The sequence below is a fragment of the Ursus arctos genome, chromosome X (genome assembly GCF_023065955.2).
Source record: "Ursus arctos isolate Adak ecotype North America chromosome X, UrsArc2.0, whole genome shotgun sequence".
Classification (NCBI taxonomy): domain Eukaryota; kingdom Metazoa; phylum Chordata; class Mammalia; order Carnivora; family Ursidae; genus Ursus; species Ursus arctos.
The window spans coordinates 36,540,622-36,554,887 of record NC_079873.1 but is presented as its reverse complement, the minus strand read 5'-3'; the positions used below and the strand labels follow the sequence as shown (position 1 = coordinate 36,554,887).

The 14,266-nt window shown below is 44.7% G+C and overlaps 2 long non-coding RNA genes across 3 annotated transcripts in view; one reads left to right on the top strand and one right to left on the bottom strand.

Moving 5' to 3' along the window:
* LOC123001826 (uncharacterized) overlaps positions 1-14,266 on the top strand; it is a 186,753-nt gene that overhangs the window by 31,393 nt on the left and 141,094 nt on the right. For both annotated transcript variants that reach the window (XR_008958904.1, XR_008958903.1), the window contains exon 2: positions 11,544-11,628. This is a non-coding gene — a long non-coding RNA (uncharacterized LOC123001826). The remainder of the gene's footprint in view (positions 1-11,543; positions 11,629-14,266) is intronic.
* Positions 610-10,116, bottom strand: LOC113265898 (uncharacterized). The gene is made up of 3 exons (XR_003320185.4): positions 10,026-10,116; positions 9,457-9,544; positions 610-917 (listed from the first exon to the last, which is right to left on the bottom strand). It is a non-coding gene; the product is annotated as an uncharacterized LOC113265898 (long non-coding RNA).

The following is a 14,266-nucleotide window of genomic DNA, read 5'->3' as shown; positions in this document are numbered from 1 at the left end:
TCTTGTGAGACACAGAGCAAGGAAACAAGCAGTTCATGGAGAATAAAGAATCAACATATTTCCAGGTTTTGTGGAATTGCTAGAAACTCTGCATTTAAAATAGTTTAATTTTCATAAGGCTGTTCCACCTTCATGATATTAAAAAAGCTTGGAATAATTTACTTTGCCCTTTCTGTGTTTGAATGATAAATGATATCCCCCAGGGAGTCCCTGCCTCACCAGAGGCAAAAAAACCTCCTATGGATTTAATGCCTTATCACTGCTCCTCAAATTTGTATTTAACATAGCAAGACCCAAACCTACTCCTCCTTTCCCATGGAAAAAATATGTTTACTTAATTTAGTGTCGGGTTTATGTCATGCTTCAGGGAACCTCAAAGATTCAATACTTGGCAGCAAACCTGATCTGTAGTCCCACACAATTGAGTATATGTGCTGCTTGTTACCATGGCCTGTCTATCTTGTGATAATGGCAAAGTCCTGTTTTTTTCCTGGTGGATGTGACAAAAGGTCCAAGGTGTTGGGGAGGAGGAAAGACTGGCTTTCAATGACTCTTTCCTAGTCCTACCTTTCCATCGAGGGTTAGCTGAAAATTTTGAGGGATGACGATATGCTTTGATTTTTTTTTTAAAGATTTTATTTGTGTATCTCACAGAGAGAGAGAGAGAGAGAGTGAGCACACAAGCAGAGGGAGAGGGAGAGGGAGAAGCAGGCTCCCTGCTGAGAAGGGACCCTGCTGTGGGGCTTGATCCCGGGACTCTGAGATCATGTCGTGAGCTGAAGTCAGACGCAAGACTGACTCAGCCACCCAGGCATCCCTCAGCCTCCCAGACTTTCCGAGGAAGGCTGCCAAGCTCTGACGAACTCCTGCTGATTCATATCTTCCGCAGTAACTCCAGGCATCATGTGGCCTCCATGCTGCCAACCAAGGGAAAGGGCCATTTTATCGTACTTCTAAAACTGGGTGGCGTAAATACCTACTTTTGTGCTAAGATTTGAATACCCTCGCTGGTTTGTAGGTTCCTTGTGGGCTGTGTGGAACAAAGGAGAAAGCACAGATAGGTTTTGGAACCAGACAGATGTGGGCTGACATTCTAGAAGCATGATTCAGGCACTTGACATAATGTCCTTCAGCTTTGGTCTTCGTCACTAAAAAGAACATGGTGATTTTCGTTTCACAGTGGACTTGTAAGGGCTCAGTGAAATAACGGATGCTAACAATCTGACACGGTAGACACTCTTTTCCTTCTTTGCACATTTACCCATCACTGTAAACTATCACCATACCTCCTACTCATCCATATTCCATAACATATCATGGTGCCTCCTGTAGTGTGTCACAGTGAATATTATATTTATTGAATTTATTCATTTTTAAAAAATTATTTGTTTGTTTATTTATTTATCTATTTATTTTTAGTGATCTCTGTGCCCAACATGGGGCTTGAACTTAGGACCAGGAGATCAAGAGTCGCATGCTCTTCCCACTGAGCCAGCCAGGCGCCCCTTGAATTTATTCTTATTTTTTTTAAATAATATCAATACTACTTTGGAGTTCTACAAACTCTGGTGGCATCAGTCACTGAGTAACCAAATTACTGTGTGTGTGTGTGTGTGTGTGTCTGTGTCTAATTATAACCTGATACATCCTTACGAACACAAAACAAATCGGTTCAGACAGAGTCATGGGAGTAGATAATTCTTTCCTTCAGAAACTGCTACTCGCTTGCCCCTTCCCCACGTCGACCAACTTATCTTTTAGAAACACATTTTGTTGTTAGAATATTCATGAGTTCTTTATCATTGTTATCTGAACACATTTTTAAAAAGACTTTATCTATTTGAAAGAGAGAGAGGGAGCGCATGAGTGGAGGTGGGTTTGGGGGGGTGCAGGGGCAGAGGGAGAGGGAGAAGCAGAAGCAGACTCCCCCGCTGAGCAGGAAGCCTGACATGGGGCTCGATCCCAGGACCCCGGGATCACGCCCTAAGCCAAAGGCTGACACTTAACTGACTGAGCCACCCAGGTGCCCCCAAAACGAACCTTCTTAAAACAGATCACGCCACCACCTAGCTTAAAGCTCGTCCTTGACTTCTGTTTGTACCTGGAACAAGAAGCAACGTGCATCTCATGACCTGCAAGGCCCTGCATCCCTTGTCCCTAGTCCTACCTCTATGCCAGTCCTGGGCCACTTGCCCCTGTTCAGTGTGTTGCCGCCCTACTTGTTTTCACTTGCTTCGTGTGCCCAGTGTCCTCAGCCCAGGGGTTTCTGTGAGCTGTGGCAGAGCTCTACCCTTCCATCTTGGTGGAGCTGGTTCCTTCTTTCTTGTAGGTCTCAGCTCAAATGCCATCTTCCCAGAGAAGCCTCTCTTGACAGCCCATTCCAAGGTAGATTTCTCCTTCCTTCGCCTTATTCTCTGTGTCGGCCCCTTACTCCTCTAATGACCACTTAGCATTATTTTGATGTCTTTGTTGAACGGATTTTGCCCTCTCTCTCCTACAAGTTTGTAAGCTTCACAAGGGGAGGGAGCTTGTTTCATCCGTCATGATTGTCCCAGTGCCCCCTGCATCTTATGGTGAATGATATAAAACATTAGCTTACCCTGCTTTTTTCCCCCCTATGCATCGTATCTTTATATGATCTTCCTTCCATCTGTATCTGATGGATAAAGAATCAAGTTTTTTGAGAGATTGGAACAGTCGATGGATTTAGTCTGAGATAGTTACCTTTTCAGTAAAAAGCTATCACCTGGACAGCTTAGTAATGGAGTTTGCCAATAAATAAGACCTAACCAAGAAGTTTTAGAACTCCTTTAGGGGCCTGAGCCTGGGTGGCTCAGTCGGTTATGCATCTGAGTCTTGATTTCGGCTCAGGTCATGATCTCAGGGCTATGGGATCGAGCCCATCATGGGGCGCCATCCTCAGCGTGGAGTCTGCCCCCCACAAATAAATAAGTTTAAAAAATATGGGGCGCCTGGGTGGCACAGCAGTTAAGCGTCTGCCTTCGGCTCAGGGCGTGATCCCAGCGTTATGGGATCGAGCCCCACATCAGGCTCCTCCGCTATGAGCCTGCTTCTTCCTCTCCCACTCCCCCTGCTTGTGTTCCCTTTCTCGCTGGCTGTCTCTCTCTCTGTCGAATGAATAAATAAAATCTTTAAAAAAAAATACTGTAAATGTTAAGAAAAGCTACAGAATATATTGAGGCAGGGTAGCAGAGAATGTTAGCTTTAATACACCCCAAACTTGAGGCAGGAACCCTAAACAAAGAGGTACGGTAAGTAATCTACCATTTTAAGGAAATAATTAGCTAAGTCATCTAGCACAAAATACCTCCACTTAGTAAAATTCTCACTAAGGTCTTTTACGGGGATCCTGTGATTAGATTATCATTATGACTCCTCAGTGGGAGTGCTTCTCAATACAAGGGTGTTAAGGCTATTGCTAAGCACCATGAGGTCTGCTTAAGCAGGAACTCCAGCCATCAAGAGAGACTGCCAACAAGTGTCAAAAGAGAACTCTGCCTATGAATCAGTGTGGTGGCATTTGTCCCCGGTGGCAGGTGGGCTTTCTTGAATGGAGCATTTCCAAGAGGAGAGAAAGGGCTAATGGTCTGTCTAGTAGCAAAGGTTTCTCCAGCAGTCACATTCCTCCTGAGGTTCTCTAGATGGACTCTAGAATCCAGTTGCTGCTGGAGAGGGTGGGAGTGAAACAGGCAGTGCCAAGTTTCTCAGAGCTCTTCGTTCTCTTCCATTGTGGACAGAGCTGTGTGCCTAGAAGTATTCCTCCTCATCAACGAAGCCATTTTCGAGCATAAGTGTAGTCTGGGTTAGATGCTGCCTTATATTCCAGAACTGACCATGGATACAGTGCAATTGACAAGGGCAGACATACCCAGCTGTGGGAGGCCAACCATTGCCTTGCAGAACATAGTGCTGCTGGCCAACAGTGGGTGTGTTCGGTTGCTGAATTTTTTATTTTGAAATAAGTTTAGAGAAAAGTTGGGAAGATAATAGAGTTCCTGTGTACTTTTTACCTCGCTATCTCCAATGTGAACATCTTCATAACCACATACATTTGTCAAAACTAAGAAGTCAACGTTGGTATAGTCCTATTAACTAAACAACGGACATGAGTAGGATTTCATCAGCTTTTCCCACAGTTGGCTATTGATGGCTAGAATTTTTTTTTCTCTCAATGGCTAGGATTTTCTAATAAGAATACCTCTGAGCCAAAAGTCAAAAGGGAGGGGTGCCTGGGTGGCTCAGTTGGTTGAACGTCCAACTCTTGATTCGGCTCAGGTCTTGATCTCACGGTTGTGAGTTTGAACCCCATTTTGGTTTTATTTTTTGAAAGATTTTATTTATTTATTGGACAGAGAGAGACATAGCGAGAGAGGGAACACTAGCAGGGGGAGTGGGAGAGGGAGAAGCAGGCTTTCCGCTGAGCAGCGAGCCCGATGCGGGGCTCGATCCCAGGACGCTGGAATCATGACCTGAGCCAAAGGCAGACGTTTAACGACTGAGCCACCCAGGCGCCCCTGAACCCCATTTTGGTCTCTGCACTGGGCATGGAGCCTACTTAAAAAAAAAAAAAATTAAAGGGAGCACCTGTTTAATGAGATTAAAACGCATCCTAGGTGCCAGTAATCAACCTGCAGCTCTGGAAGCCAGTCTATATAAAGAGTGTAACCATGTATCTTTAAAGTTTTCTGAATGTCCTCAAGGTAGGTACTTCTTGTTGGTGTTTTGTCTAGGTACGCTGGCTCTTTCTCTAGTTCCTTTTTTTTTTTTTTTAAAGATTTTATTTATTTATTTGACAGAGATAGAGACAGCCAGCGAGAGAGGGAACACAAGCAGGAGGAGTGGGAGAGGAAGAAGCAGGCTCATAGTGGAGGAGCCTGATGTGGGGCTCGATCCCATAACGCCCGGATCACGCCCTGAGCCAAAGGCAGACGCTTAACCGCTGTGCCAGCCAGGCGCCCCTCTAGTTCCCTTTCTTCTGTTTGTTCTTTTCTTCTCTTAATCAACTCCTGGTCTTTGGGAACTAGTGGTCCAGTCGAGTAAGAAAGTGGTTATCAGAGCAGAGGGTCAATTTTACTTGATCCTAGATTAAGATGAAACACGAGCGGTTCCAAGGGTAGTCCATGTGTGGGAAATGTAGCAAATTGCTGGGAGTTAGTACTCATAGAAGGATTTAACAGACACAATGTCGAATCCACGCACTTTTGATTTTTTTTCTCTTTTTTTTTTCTTATCTTATTCTTAGAGGAAATTAAATTTCTGCATCAAAATCTGGGTCTGCCATTCCGTTTTATTTATTTTTTTTTAAAGTTTATTTATTTTAAAGTTTATTTATTACACCCACATTGGGGTGTAAACTCTGTACCCCATGTGGGGCTCAAACTCATGACCCTGAGATCAAGAGTTGCATACTCCTGCAACTAAGCCAGGCAGGTGCTCCTGCCATTCAGCTTTAAACTAGAAATCGCAGGCCTGATACTTCTACTTGGGCAAATAAGAAACCAGACATTAAAACTGGATCTGAGGAAACTTATTTTGTAGAGATGCTCACTGCACGGGACAACCATAGATCAGGGATTCGAGATGCTCTTCTCTTTGATTTCCTCTCATGTCATTTCTTTTCTGAGTACACTTACCTTTCAGTGCTGGAGCTATGAGTGTAATCGAGAGGGTTTCTCAGAAACCACTCTAACAACTTCTTTTAAAAAAACACAAAACATTATTTGAGGGGGAGAGAGGAGGAAAGGGAGAGGGAGAGAGAGTCTTAAGCAGACTCCATACTGAGTGTGGAGCCCGACAAGAGCCTCGGTGCCACCACCCTGAGATCACGACCTGAGCCAAAAGCAAGAGTCGGATGCTCAAACCACTGCACCACCCAGGCATCCCTACTCTGACAACTTCTGAAAGGGATTTATAGTATATGTGGATTAACCCTGTCACAGTAGGACTTATCTTGAAATTGGTGCTCCGTTTCTTTCTTCTCGGCATTAAGACTTACCTCAAATGGATCAGGGTCTTGACACATTGCCAATAATAACTTCGCATTTTGTGCTGTTGTACAGCTCACCGAGTTTCCACTTTTGTTCTCATTTCGTCTTTAGGCATCTTTTAAGTCTCTCTTTTTTTAAAGATTTATTTATTTGTTTATTTTAGAGCAAGAGAGTGCGTGTGGGCTCATGCATAACATGAGCAAGGGGACGGGTAGAGGGAGACGGAAAGAAGAGAGAATCTTCAGCAGACTCCCCACTGAGTGTGGAGCCTGACGTGGGGCTCGATCCCAGGACCTGAGATCATGACCTGAGCTGAAATCAAGAGTTGGACGCTCAACTGAGTGAGCCACTCAGGTGCCCCTGGTCTTGAGGCATCTTGACGTGGGATCTCTACTTCATAATTCCAACAACTGAAGCTTTGGAGGTGTAGTTGGCCAAGGACAGAGAGTTAGTGTGTGACCGAATTGGGATGAGACTCCAGAATTATTTATTTTTCCTAGCCAAGCAAGTTCTTGGTCTTAGCTTGGAGCGAGCAGAAGATAGAGCAGTATGGCTCCCCACCCTCCCCATGCGTCACGAATCTTTATGTGCTTGCTCATTTCTGACAGTAGAAATGGCCTCAGATTTCCAATAATGTTCAAATGTCAGTGACTTTCAAATGTCATTTGTCTTTGGCTCTGAAATCAGTAGGCCCCAACTAATCTAATAACTTGGGGCTTTCTTTGTTTAATCAAATTGTCAGAAGCAATAATAAAAGATTTTCTCCAATTGCCAGCAGGGGTTAACTCTATTACTTCATCTGTTTCCAGTGGAAGTTTTGCTGCTATAGAATAACTAGAAAATCGAGTTCTGTTCTAGTCTGACTGACCCTGCCTTTACTAGGCTCTTGCTCCGTTACTTAGATAACTGTCTCCTAGTGTCACTTTTTTTTTTTCATGTGGGAGTTTGCCTTTGTAATATGGTTAGGACTCAAGAGAAAGCATTTGATCTTGGGTTTCTTCATTTGCAAAGCCCTGATGACCTCGGCTTTTCCTGCTCTTAGTACTCTTCGAACTTCTTTGACCTCATCAGAGTTAGAGGAAGACTTAATTTTCACGAAATATTTGGCAGGCAAATTATGGGCAGTGGAAAGGCCTCGCTTGGATGTGACATAGTAAAAGTTCGCCCAGATTGAGGAGGTAAAAATCTGCCTTGTCATACAGCAACTTGGGATAACACATATAGATAAAGCCAGCTGCAAATGATCAGGAACCAATATTTTTTTGCTAGGCCTTTGCAGCTGTAAAATAGAAGAACATTTTTTTTTTAAAGCAAAAGATGCAAATTTCTTGTTTATTTCATGATGCTACCATTAATATAAAAGCCTGACAATGATAATATAATTCAAAAAGAAGGAAGGAAAGAAGGAGGAGAGGAAGGAGGGAGAAAGGAAGCTGTAGAACAGTATCCCTTAATTGCAAATAGACTGCAGCAGCGTATCAAACGAAAACACAGTACGGCTGAAAGACCAGTGTGGCGGAAGATCAGTAAATATATTAAGCCAGTCCATTAAAGCTACAGATGAAAGGGAAAAAAACCACCACATGATTATAACATGTACTGAAAAGGCATTTGATAAAATACAGCCAGAAGTCCTTTGAGTGACTACTTATTTTCTACTCACTGAGAAACTTTGTTCTCTTTGTTCAATCCATCATTTACCTAAATTCCACCTCCCCCACCCCCAAATAATGTAATAACTACCTTTTCCTTTGGTGGGAGATGCCCCACAATTCCTCCGTTGTTTGTTTTCACTAACTGCAATGGGTCAACAAACCTGACCCTCAGACTACAGGTTTGTCCTTGCTTTGAAGCTGATTGAACTAAGGTAGGGGAAAAATAAGTTTTCCTTCCACCCTTCAAGGTCTTTCTGCTGGTTTAAGAATTCAGTTGACATGAGATCGTTTAACAGGATTAAAACAAAACAAAGCAAAAAACCCCCAAAGTTTTATTTTGTGCACATGGAGTCCCAAAAATGAAATTGAGACTTAAAGAAATGACCAAGACAAGCACTTTTTGCACTTTTTAGGCAGAGATGATAAATCTGGGAGGAATTGACAGGACAAAGAAAACTTTGGGAGCTTGTAAAATCATAAAAGGAAATCTCATTTAGAATGGAGTCGGGAGGCCAGCAGGGGGCGCTCTCATACCCTAGGATTCATGATCAATTGCAGACCCAATGGGAAGAACGAAACCTAGAACGGGGGTACTACTTTACTGATATGCACGAGGATGAAAGGCTCCCCTGCCCCTCTCTCCCCTCCCACCCCAAGGCCCAGGCAGTGAGAGTCAGGACTCAGCCAATGAAAAGCGACTATACTGTCAACTCCCAATTTACTCCAATGAAATTTTTATTTATAACAGCCTTCAAAACTTCCCCCTTTGTTCCATGGACTTGCCTTTGGTTTTACTGTAGCTTGCTTGTCTCAGATTGCAATTCTCTGCTATTCCCGAATAAACCCATTTTTGCTGATAAAATAACTGGCAGTTTTATTTTTAAGGCTAACAGGAGCTTCAGTTAGTAAGGAATTCTGAACAGAATTTGAGCTGGAGTAGTAAATTAGTAAAAAGTAACAAGGGTTGTTTATGTAGATTTCTCGGCTCTAAATTTCCTGTCTCTGGTGAGACAGATGTCTCTTCTTGATATAGGGAGGGTACCTTTCATATGGAAGTTTTATTTCTTGCTTTCTGGAAACAAAGGCGGGCAGGGTCAGAGTGTTCTTTCTGCATTGGCTGCTCTGGGATTGAGCCCCACATCGGGCTCCTCCCCTAGGAGCCTGCTTCTTCCTCTCCCGCTCCCTCTGCTGTGTTCCCTCTCTTACTGGCTGTCTGTCAAATAAATAAATAAATAAATAAATAAATAAATAAATAAAATCTTATAACAATACGGGGGTGGGCGCCTGGATGGCTCAGTCGGTTAAGTGGTTGCCTTCGGCTCAGGTCGTGATCTCGGGGTCCTGGGATCCAGCCCCGCATCCAGCAACCTGCTCGGTGGGGAGTCTGCTTCTCCCTCTGTCTCTGCCCCCTGCTCCTGCTCTCTCTCTCTCTCACTCACTCTCAGTATCAAATAAATAAATAAAATCTTTAAAAAATATATATCAAATATAATATGTCAATGTGGCACATTTAGGCGTAGCCTGACCTTGGCCCCCACAATAATGGCCAATAGGTTGGTTGGTTTTCTTGGAAAACAAATTGTTCACTCAAAAAGCACCAGTGCGAGACTATTCCCCAAGGAGAGAGAGCGGAGTGTGTCAGATGTTGGCTTTTGTGGGTTGTTCTGTAAGTTGCCTGTGGCCAAAATGTAGCTCAGAGCAGTTCTCCCCCTGGTGTGCTCCCGACCCCTGGCCCCATTGGGCGCTCACCACCAGCTTCGTCTTCCAGTTGTGAATAAGGAAGAAATAAATACCTTTATGTTGGCTTCTAGATGCAGGTTTCTCTCAGAGAAGGGCATTCTTCACAAAACTGCTCAGTGTTTGCTAGAACCTGTTGAGAATCTTTAGTAATCAAACGAGTTAATCTTCGGAAGGACAGCTTTATTTGTGACACCGAGCGCTGTTGAAAAATAGCCTGGCCTGATTTTTGACCAGTCTTTCCTTTGGCCACAAACCACTTGTGCCCGGTGCCGGTGAATATTAAAGAGCTATAAGTTCACGGCTTGCAATCCCCTCGGTTTTCTATTTCTGTTCTGCCTTATTTCTTGTCCTTAGGTCTGAAAGCCCGGGAAACAAATTAGAAAACTTAACTCCTTTTTTTTTCTTCCGGAAGTCTCTCTAAAATACTGATTCAGACTTCACGTTTTACCTACACGTGACTGTTTCTAACTCTTAAAGCTCCCATATACTATTATAAACTACCTAAGCAACCAGCTGTAGAGAAAAATCGTGTCTCAAGTCACCAAGTCCTATTCTTTAAAGAATTGGGCGCTTGCCTTGGCCTGCAAGGACCTTGACCTTGCTTTTATCTTACTGCGTTTACCTTCCACGTGGTTCCTTCCTTCTCAGTTTAAAAGTCCGTGAAAGGGTGAATTGTTGCAGTCTGTGTGCCTAAGCTTCCTTGGACCCTGGATTTTGCCGGACTTCCTGTTTGGGTTCCCGCATCCGGGTTTGCTCTTTCGCAAAGGGTTGCCCAGCTGCACGACCACTCCTGAACACGGGAGGGCGCTGTGCAGCTGCGGTCGCCCTTTGAGTCTCTCTGGGCCTCATGGAAGGCTACTCTTGCAGGCACATGTAGGTAACGTAGGTAACATTAACGCATCAGCACTTTCGTCTCTGGACAGGGGCTGGGTTCAGCTATAGCTGTGTTGTGAAGACTTGGGGGCTTAAAACTAGTGGGGGACCCCTAGGAATAGAAGAGGCCTATGGGGTAGGATAACGGTGAGGGTGCGGAAAGCCTGGTTGTTTACGGAGCTGAGGGCGGCTGGTAGGCCCGAGCGGCCCCACAAGACCAGATGCCGTGGGAAACAGAGAGAGGGCTGGACCTGCGAGCACCAGCGCCTCGTGCTGTGTCAAACGTGGATGTAAGAAATCTTAACAGGCCAATGGCCGGTTCCAAAGTCAAGTTGCCAAATGTGATGAAGGCTAATGCTCTCTTTTCACAAGGGTGACTAGTCCAGAAAGCCAGGAAGTCCTGAGCTATAGAGCCTGTCGATGTGAGGAGACTAAATGACTGGGGGCTGCTGGGAAACTTCTAGGTCCTAGGATGCTGGGGAGGAGTCCTGCCCCCCAGGTACTGTCTATCCGGTGAGCATTCATTGGTAGATGCCAGAGGGATAAAAGCTATGGTTGGTGTGGAACTGTTTCGGGGCTGAGCAATTACCCCCCGGAGTGGAATGGGCTCAGCATTCATGTTTGTGGGAAACAGAATGGCATGGGTATTCCTCAAACCCCACTAATGGACCATAGATGCCTGGGCGTGATGGGGGAGGAGATATAGGTTCAGAGTTTTTTTTTTTCTTTTTAAAAGATTTTAATTTTATTTCTCACAGAGTGCGCCCTGCGCACGAATGGGGGAGGGGCAGAGGGAGAAGCCGACTCCCCACCCAGCAGAGAGCCCCCATGCGGGGCTGGATCTCAGGACTCTGGGATGGTGACCTGAGGTGAAGGCAGACGCTTAACTGTCTGAGCCACCCAGGTGCCCCTAGGTACAGACTTTTGAAGAGCCTTGAGCCTATCCTCAAAATGTGGCTTGGACTGGAAATGAAGTGGTTTAGTCCACAAGTGGTAACGTTTTGCTAAGCGAGGTGGTGGTGGCTAGAGTCAATGTGGTATCTGTGTGAAGTCTGAAATTGGCCATTTCTTTGAAGATGTCTAATAGGGGAGTGCCACGATAGCCATGAGAAAATTCCTTCAAGAGCCAGAGGTGTTCAGAGCTTGGACGAGTGCCAGATCTTCATGTTCCTACCCTTTGTTCTCAGCCAAATTCACGTGTGTCAAAGAGTTTCTCAAAGGTTACCTATTCTGTCAAGTATAATCACCAGGGATCTCTTTATTCCAGGTGTGTCAGAAGGAAGAGGTGAGCATAAGCCTCTTGGAGTTGTTGACACTACCTGAAGCAAGATCCCAAGGAGACTACTGCCCAGGTAAATTGCCCTAATTCCCTCCATAGCCCTATATTTTTTCCTTGCTTTGGGTGGGCAGCCATTCGTTGTTGGAGCCTGATTGTTCTCTCCAGTTTTAGTAATAGCTGAAAGCCCTTCCTGAAGGCTGGCAAGGCTAGGGGTATTCTGGAAGTATAGTTTAATGAAGACCTGTGACCATTAGATGTGAAAGATCAAGAACAATTAAAGGATGGGCAACGCTTTGATCTTTTTTTTTAAATGATTTTATTTATTTATTTGAGAGAGAGAGAGCGTGCAAAAATGGGGTGCGGAGGAACAGTGGGAGAGGGAGAAGCAGACTCCCCGCTGAGCAGGGAGCCCGAGGGGCTGGATCCCAGGACTCCTGGGATCATGACCTGAGCCGAAGGTAGACACTTAACCAACTGAGCCACCCAGGCACCCCTGAAGAATGTTTTTTTAAGGATTTTATTTACCTGAGAGAGACAGAGAACAGGAGGGAGGGGCAGAGGGAGAAGAAGAGAGAGAATCTCAAGCAGACTTGATGTCATGACTCCGAGATCATGACCTGAGCAGAAACCAAGAGTTGGATGCTTACTTGACTGAGCCACCCAGGCGCCCTGAGAATTTTGAATAAGGAGGAACATGGAAGGAAAGAAGGCAAAAGTGCTGGATTATGTAGAGTCTTGGGGGCCATGGTAAAGAGGTGGGAATTTCTTTTTAAGTATACTGTCAAGTCATTGGGAGGGTTTAAGTGGGGCATGCTATTTGACCTACATGGTAGAAAGGCCACCCTGACTTGTGCAGGGGTGAGAGTGGAACGGGACCTGTGGGGAAGATTTGGCACTAGTCTGTCAGATGGTGGTAACCCAGGTGGCTGTGATGGATGGTAATGAGAAGTGGATCTAAATTTGAAAACTCTGAAGTGTGAACTTCCATGACTACTGATGGATTGACTGTGGAATGAGTGATGAAACAGGGTAATGCAAATTTTTGGCCCCGATGACTGGGTGGATGGTGTCATTGGCTGAGATGGGTAAGGCTGCGTATGTTTTGGGGGTTATTGCATGGGGATCCTGGAGTTGTCTTTGGAATGTGTTGATTCTGATATGCCTATATATGTAAAATGGCATACTACAAACTCACTGAGGTCAAAGGCAGCCATTTATCTTTGTATCTTCAGCAAGGACAAAAATGGGAGAAATAGCTATTTCTTTTTTTTTAAATATTTTATTTATTTATTTGAGAGATAGAGAGGGAGCATGAGCAGGGGGAAGGGGGAGAGGGAGAGGCGGACACCGACTCCTTTGAGCAGGGAGCCTGACACAGGGCTTGATCCCAGGACCCTGGGATCACGACCTGAGCCGAAGGCAGACACTTAACCAACTGAGCCACCCAGGTGCCCTGAGATAAGTACTTCTGCCCACCCCCCTATCCCCTGCAGTAGGAAGCCCTCCCCTCTCCACCCTTTGTTTTTGGATTATCTAGTTTTTCTAGCGTGTAAACTTTCATTGTTTCTTGACCCATTCCTCTTGTTTCCGAGACCTTGGGATAGGGACCTTGTTGATTAAATCATGGAGGCTTCTTTTGAGTGTATTGAAGTGTCTGTATGTATCATGCGTGAGTCCAGATTCTGGGGCTTCTGTAAGGAATCAGCCCATAATTCCCAGCTGCCCTAGGCACAGAGCAAATGACCTTAGGATTATCGTGCTTTGCTCTATAAGTGGTTTTTTTTTTTTTTTTTTTTTTTTTAAACTGGAGCAGGAGCATTCAGTTAGATGCCTTCAATCCCAGGGGCTTTGGCTTCTATTTCTACTATCTGACTTGGTTGGAAAAACTCCTCTTCCTTCCGTCCATAAGACAGCAGTGAAGGTGTACAGACTGGCATCAAGTCTGCTACCCACGGTGGTGGTGCTAAAAATGGTGAGAGAGTTTTTGGAAGAATCACGTGTAGCTCTGCAGACATTTCCATTTTGGGCCGATAGAAGAATCCGCTTTACAAACTTGGTTGGAATCGTTACAAACAATCTATCTCGGAAATACGTATTTGGTTGCATCTTTAAAGGTGAAAGACTTTTCGTGTCGAAGAACTTCAGCTTTTCCTTTGCTCCCAATCAAATTGGCGATATTGGTCATTCCAGGATGCAACATGAGACTGAGGTAGGAAGAAGCCAGAAACTCATTGTCACTAGCTATATTTCAGTGTAGCATTAAGAAAAAAAATGCTGTGGTGCGCCTTCCTGCCCTTCGGGAAGGTGTGTTCCTCTGTGCAGTTGGCAGCAGGGGGCTTGGTTTCTTTTTCCCATGGATCAGTTTGGCAGACTGAGATCTGTTCAGAATCATGGTCTAAATAAAACCCATGGATTTCAAAGAAAAGAATTTGAAAGGTACCAATTTTCAAACGAGCTTGTGATAGAAATGTATGTACCTGAATGCATTCAATAAGAAGACTGTACACTTTATTTATTTATTTTTAAAATTGCATTTATCTAAGTAATCTCGATTCCCAACTTGGGGCTTGAACTCCTGACCCCGGAGATCAGTAGTCTTATCCTCCTCCTACTGAGCCAGCCAAGTGCCCCAAGACAGTATGTTTTAAGCACAGGCAAGTTAAAGTTGAAAGACACCAGTGTGAAGGCTGCTTAGCTTGAGTCACAACATT